Source organism: Engystomops pustulosus, chromosome 7 (assembly GCF_040894005.1).
Source record: "Engystomops pustulosus chromosome 7, aEngPut4.maternal, whole genome shotgun sequence".
NCBI lineage: Eukaryota > Metazoa > Chordata > Amphibia > Anura > Leptodactylidae > Engystomops > Engystomops pustulosus.
The window spans coordinates 98,491,563-98,499,255 of NC_092417.1; the positions used below are offsets into that span (position 1 = coordinate 98,491,563).

At 37.7% G+C, this 7,693-nt stretch overlaps 1 long non-coding RNA gene across 1 annotated transcript; it reads right to left on the reverse strand.

The window, feature by feature from the left end:
* Positions 1-1,702: 1,702 nt before the first annotated feature.
* Positions 1,703-6,612, reverse strand: LOC140068903 (uncharacterized). Its single transcript, XR_011848619.1, has 3 exons — positions 6,527-6,612; positions 3,434-3,577; positions 1,703-1,807 (listed from the first exon to the last, which is right to left on the reverse strand). It is a non-coding gene; the product is annotated as an uncharacterized lncRNA (long non-coding RNA).
* Positions 6,613-7,693: the final 1,081 nt, after the last annotated feature.

A 7,693-nucleotide genomic window follows, 5' to 3' on the forward strand; every position in this document is an offset into this window, starting at 1 on the left:
ATTAAAATTAACTCTGCAGGCTGTAATCACTTCACCTTAATAAATGAACTTACTAGGCCAAATTTGATCAAGTTATAGTACACCCTTGTGGTGTTACCTTCATACCCCAATAGGAGATTTGATAATATTACATTTGCGAAATTAACCTTTTCCAAAATCCAATAAGCAGTCAAAAATAAAATTGACTTATTATCAGTTAAAGAACACGTCTATGTTTCACACGCAGGTGACAACATTTTCTTGCAAATGAAGAAAAAGTGCCCAGAAACAGATGAGACGACCTAAAATAGTGCTTGATTTTTTGTACAATATATTAATTTCACAGTGTGTAAGCATTCTTTCCAGATATATAATTAGTGAGTTATAACATTCATTATTTCTGCAAAGTAACAGTGGAAGCTTATTCCTTCAGAGAATTACATGACTTCTGTACATAAAACTGGCTAATAACCGATTACTTACTGTAACTCTCTGTTATTTGCATAGACTGATATATCCCGTAGTGCTGAATTATCAAGGAGACGGCCAGAGCATAAAATAAATAATGTACCATAATGTGGTAAAGTAGAGAAAAGGAGCCAGATTCACTACTGTATAAGCAAGGCCTTCATAGCTGTGGAATATGACCGTATTCAGGATCCTTTTTCAAGCAATGTGATAAATCCAACACTCCATATATATGGACAACATCATAAGTCATGTGATCATATCAGGTACATTTTTACAAAAAGATTACATATCTATACATCCATAAATATAACACAGTAAACAACATCCATTAATAAAGCTCAAGCTATCAGTAAATGGCCATGTGTGATAACCCCATTATTTAGCTCCAGTTACTTGGTGACAGTATTATTCTCTCCCTAAGCGTTCAAAAATACAAAGGGCGCATGTGCGTGAGTCCCTATGAAATCAGGGAGCCATCCACCAATCATATACCCCACATTGTATTAAACCACCTCCTTCATTCAAAACAAACTGCGCCAATTTCTGCCAGAAAATGACCCCAGAAATAATGGGGTTATTACACATGGCCATTTACTGATATTTTGTGAAATACTAATGGATGTTGTTCACTGTAAAAATGCACCTGATATGATCACATTTTGTGATATACTAATGGATGTTGTTCACTGTAAAAATGCACCTGATATGATCACATGACTTATGATTTTGTCCATATATATAAAGTGTTGGATTTATCATTGCTGGAAAAAGGATCCTGAATAGGGTCTGAAACATTGCACTTGGGCTAATAAAGCACCCATCTGTTTGTTCACATTCAATTTGGAGTGTTGTCTCTTTTCTTTTTGGATTATTATTGTCTGGTGTGTCAAGACCAGTATTTTTGGGATCTGCACCTACAGAGTTTTTTTCATGCGTTTTGGTGCTGCTGGACTTCCAGTGTTTTCTCTCTCTCTCTTTCTCTCTCTAGCCATATCTTTCCATACACTAACCATCTTTATGCACAGTATACTTCACATCTATCTACATCAGTAGTCCCCAAGTTTACCAGCTGAAAGCAAAAATGTTCTAAAGGGACAAATGGGGAAACTCACATCTGGTCCCTGAGAAAATAATTGTATGCCCAACCCTTACCTCAACCCCTTGTGTGCCCACACTTAATAGCCTCCAGACTATTTAATGCCCCATTCAGTGGCCACCCATAGTATAATGGCCTATTTCCTGCAGCCAACATAATTGGGCAGTTTATAGGAGCTTATCCAATTCATCGAAGTACTTCTTTAGCCTCTTAAGTAAATAAGGCAGAGGGATTTACCTCACAAATGTTTGCAGGTTACAACTAAAAGAAAAGAGTAAAAAAAGTGCAGTCAGTATCAGCAACAATTAAAGTCAATAGCATAAATCAAAAACATTATGGATACCATACCTTGTAGTAGTGCCCTTAAAGAAAACATTTTACCATCTTCACTTCAACCAACTGTTTGAATCCTTTAACCACAACCCAAGGCCACAAATGTCATAGTAGAGAATCTACTAGAATAAGCATAATTGCAGGGACGTTTCAATATCCAATATGCTAATTAGAATCACAATTGTCAGAGGGGTGAACCAGAGTTAAAGCAATAATATCATGGCTTTATCAGGAACAGTGGGGGCTAGAGGAAAAAATTCAACTTCAACTACACCAGAATCAGATATCCTGAACATATCCCTACCAGCTTACCAGGTTAAAAGGATTAAGCCAACATATCCATTCCTCTGGCAAAAAGATTCTATTAAATATTTGGGCATCAAACTGGCAAGGGAACCACGTAACCTGTATAAATTGAACTTTACACCACTAATAGATACCATACAACAAATGCTGACAGACTATAATCTGCCCAACATCTCATGGATGGGCAGAAAGAACGTTCTAAAAGCCTGTTGCCTAAAATACTCTATCCCCTCTTGATGCTCCCAATAACTGTACCAGGGATCTTCTTTTCCAAAATCAAGAAAATGTTCTCAATTTATTTATGGAGAGGGAAACGCCCAAGGTTAGCACACACTTTGCTGATGCGGAAGAAGTGGAAGGGGGGACTGGGGGTCCCTGACACGAGATACTATTACTGGGCCGCACAGGCGGCAAGCGGCGTAGCATATAGATCCCAGGGCCGCTCCTTAGTACTCCCCACATCGATGGGGCAGAAGGAGAGATCTCTGACACTAGGGGCGGGCGTGGATTCCTCCTCCTTGGAGGCAGAATCTAGATTGTCTGGACAAACTGACGAGGCACACACTTCAGATGTGGCATGAGGTGAACAAGAGATTTGACATATCCCCTTTCCCGTCCCCTTTAATACCAGCTAGCCTCCTCCCATACACAGTCTCTAAGAAGTGGGCAGATTTACCCACCTGGTGGATGGGATTTGAAGATCTCACACTAGGGGAATTTCTTAAAAAAAGCAGACAATATGCAGGACGTTGAACTTAAAAATAGAACAAAAGGGAAGGGTTGTCTGACACTTATCAAGATGCAGCTCAAGTCAAAGTGCAGGGAGTTCCAAAAGGTCCATGGTGCAGTGAGGGAGGCAACCCCCCTAGAGATATCTTTAGCTGTAGGAGCCCCTAAAGCTACGAAAGTGTTGCTTCTCCATGATCTCTTGCTAACAAAGAAAACACCTGACTACCCTCTTTATATCTCAGCATGGGAGAAAGAGCTGTGCCTTACCCTTACAAATAAACAAAAAAACTGGGTTCTGAGACACTCCTATGGTTTTTCTCGCTGTGTTAGGCTACAAGAAAGTCATTTTAAACTGCTGTTGCGGTGGTATAAAACCCCCGAATCCTTGCTCCACTGGGGCTTGCACCCCACTGGGGTATGCTGGAGATGCGGGCTAGAATTGGGTTCATACACACACGTGTGGTGGTCCTGCTCCCTAATTAAAACATACTGGTTGGAGATACAAAGTACAATACGAACCATTTGTTCTTCTTCCCTTCAAATCTCACTGCCTTTAATTTGCTTGGGCTTGGCGCCTGATGACACTAGGTTATCTGAAAAATCTATTTGCACACACCTCATTGCTGCAGCAAAGGCATTGATACCCACATACTGGTTACAAACCTGCGTGCCACCAATATCAGCATGGGAAGAGAAGGTGGATCAGATTTGTCGAATGGAGGAACTTTCAAGCTGGGCATCTCACACACACGAGCAATTTGTTAAAACATGGCAACCATGGTAAGATTACAAAGCCAAAAGCTAATAGTGGTCGACCTGCCGTGGAGAGCAGCAGGAGCACGTGCCCTTCGATAAGTAAACAAATTAAGCATTACACTCCCCAAACAATATCTAAACTCCTGACCTCCTTCCAATCATCCCCGAAACACACATTATCGCAAACTTTCTCCCTCTGACCTCCCTCCCCCTGACTTACCCTACCCCTGTCTGTCGCTACTATCATACCAGATTTAATTGATTATGTCTGTTTAGTTTGTTTAAATTGTGTTAGGTTACTGAATAATACAATGTCTTGAGCACAACTTATATATCACCCAACTACGACCCATTTTGCTTCACAAGAGGTCGTTATCATCGCTACTTACCTCATACTATGTAGATGCTGTATACTTTGAATATGTATGACTAGATGTAATAGAAGATTTCTTACCATGGTATGCTCTGTACCTTTGAAATGTACAAACCAATGTCCCAATGTATATTGTATCCATGCTTGGTTAAAAATTTTAATAAAAACAGAATTGATAAAAAAAAGATGGCACCTATAAAAGAATGCACAGAACTAGAGTTCATGTAGATGATTAAAGTTCATTTAAACTTCAAATCAAATAATAAAATTATTGACGACTGGACCAAAACTATTGTCTATGAGATTAAGACTACAAACTAAGAAGCGCAAAGCGACTGAAGGGGTAATGGGCTTGGCCAAGCCTATTTACTTTTTAATTTGAGAGACTGAAGGGGTCCAAGATTGCAATCTGCAACTATAGTTTTTATTAAACAATCTGAGTCACTACAGGGTGTATAAGAGAAAAATCAATTACACTGGAATTCTTAAAGCCAGGTAGAAGGAAAGTCCATCCAAGTACAGTTTTTCAAGTATTTCTCTTTAAAAAAAAAAAACGTGGATGGGAAAAAGACACTTCTATTGGAAAAAACTATTGTAACAATGATAGCTATTTCAGTCACTGGGCTTATTAAGAGATAGTTTATACATGTATTTGTAATACACAGAAAGGTTCAACATTTCTTTTACAACCTTTAAGCTTTTGGTGAGAGACTACCATAAATGATTCTGTTCATGTATCTCATCTTATTTTGAGGTTACTAGGATAGAGCTTCACAACATTCACCGAAGTTTAAACCAAAATCATCTAGTGTCTTTCAAGGGTCTTGTTATTGAGGCTGCAGCATTCAATAGCACATACGATAATTGAAGCTCAGTTGTAGCTCAGCAGGAAGCCTCCTATATGTGTTCTTGTGTAACTGTTAACAAAGATGCATTACCGAGTGTTGGTGATGAGGTAGCAATCTGATAAGTATGAGCAGAATCTACAGCAATTAGGAGAAGGCAAAAACACAGAAAATGTTATTGAGTCCCAGGCAATAGAAAAGATTTTGCAGTAGTTTATAATCACAGATCCTATTACCCATCAGATATATACTTTAGTCATTATCATTAATCTCCACATCCATGATATTTTTACATCTTCTCCACTTCTCATTGTATCTTGTGCTTATGTCAGAAGTTCATAGCACACACTAAAGCATGCAAGCTAAACTGATTAGTATCTATGACAAACTAAACAAATGTGCTGTCATAAGAGTAGTAGATATTGCAGTTCATACTAGGGTCCTCATCATAGGTTTAACGATCACAATCACAGTTTACTATGGGCCACAATATCTATAAATAATTTACTAAAAAACATACAAGATAGTGCTACCCTAAATCGCTCATTATCACTTTACACTGAATGAAAGAAAATGGGGATAATATACCATAACTTTTGTAAAGTGATATGGAATATGATGCCGCTATATAAATAAAGAATATCATTATCATTTACTTTTAGTTAATTATCTACAATCAGGGGATACTACCGGTATATAATGTGACTACATCGACCTGATACAGATCCCATATGGTATTACCTACATTTTAACGACTTGATAAAAGTTATATTATCCCGCCTTTGTCATCCATTCAAGGAACACAATATTTATTATAATTCATAATAAGGACCATAGATTATTTAACAACACTCCTAATCTTTAATAAATCTAATTGGGGCACTATAACAATTCATTTAGGGTCACTGTGTAGATCATACCGCTATTATTTAGGGATTTTCTGATGTGATTATGGAGCAGTACAAAAAAAAAAAAAGGATTTTAAGAGGTCCAATATATAATGGAAGAAAATAACAAAAATCAAATCATCGTGGTAAATGGTGTTTACCATGGTGCTTACCATCATTTATGATAGATGCGCAAATATTGAAGGTTTACTTTTGTCATTTTTCAACAATTATAATACAAAGAGTAACAAAGACTACAGTGTGTTTTTTATAGTTAGAAATAGTTTTTAATAGAATAGAAAAAGTTAGAATGTTAGAAATATACAGGTTAATATATTCCTCTATGCATGTGTAGCCCTAGTTTTAGTGTTTTTAATACCATAGCAGAAGCATGATGAAATGTAGCCTTTTATACATGCAAGTCTATTGTAAATGGTGGGAAGCCCCATTATAAATATTGTCAAGAGGCTCAGAGGACTCTAGTTACGCCACGGGTCCTGATGCTTGAAAGGGCCAAAAATCACCCTAAGCCATATAAGATATTAGCATTACAGAAGACACATGGTAATTTGAAGCCCTATAGATTTAGCATCGGGGACTAGCAGCACTGGGAGGAAGTTCCATCTCTGCCCTGTACATGTATAGCACTGGTATGACACTAGATAAGGAGCTTAACAAGAGATATAGAGAAGTGGGTATCAAATGTGAATACAGCAAACAGTGCATTGTTACATTGTAACCTTGTTACTACCGTGGGCAAAAGTGATCAAGGCATCTAAGAAGTTGTTTTAAAATGATTCCTTCTGCTCGGCTCCCTTTGTCCAGACTGGATGAGCCCGTGCACAAAAGGGCTTGATGAAAGGTACTGCAGGCTGCATTTAGTATTACAGTGTATTCTAGAAGAGATTAGAAAAGCAATAAAATAACATTCTAAAAATACACTAAATAAAGTAAAAAACAATCCCAAACAGTAAAACAGTTTTACACTAGAAATGTTGGTTTCGTTCAACTTTACTTTTTATCAATCTTGTCGTTTCGTTCAGAGGCGTAACTAGGAGAGGCAGGGCCCCATAGCAGACTTCAGAATGGGGCCCCCAAGATATAAACCTTTAAGTAATATGGTGCTGCATAACCTTAAAGGGAACCTGTCAGCAGGGTTTCAGTTATCAGGTTAATGGCTGCTGCAGGTCCCGTTATACACTAAACAAATACTGTATGTATTTTTTAAAGATTATTTTTGAGAAATCTCATTTAGAAATGGTACTTATTTCTATTCAGCTTCTGGGGCCCAAGTCATTCAGCAGGAGTCGTGGAGTCACCATGAAACACCTGCCCACATGACTCAGGCTCCAGAAGTTGTATAGAGATAGATACCTTTTCAAACAAGCAGACATATTCAAATACATGTTTTTGTTGTATATAATGGGACCCACAGTAGCTGCCATTAACATGATATGCGAAATCCTATTGACAGGTTCCTTTTAAAATACATTTGAAGTATCGTTTTACAGTCTCAAAATATTGCAGCCTTTCAGTAGATTATTTATGAGAGATGGACCCCTGGCACCAGCGCTGATCAGAGGAGATCAGCTCCCAGCAGCTTTATTACACACAGAAGAGAGAAAAAAACAGTGCTGTCCATTGTGTAGTGGTGCTTAACTGTAACTGCAGGGGTCACATCCTCCATTTAACTTGACTTTAAATGTATTTTAAGGTTTTGGCAGAGTATGTCATATTTATGTATAATATATTTGTTTATTTATATGCATATTTATACAGATACCTTCATATACATGTTTATGTACATATACACATATGTATAACCCTTATACACATACAGTTATGCACTGATAAATACATTTTATACTCATTATACTCATTTATACTGCTATACATGTGCCACACTGCTCCCAGCTCA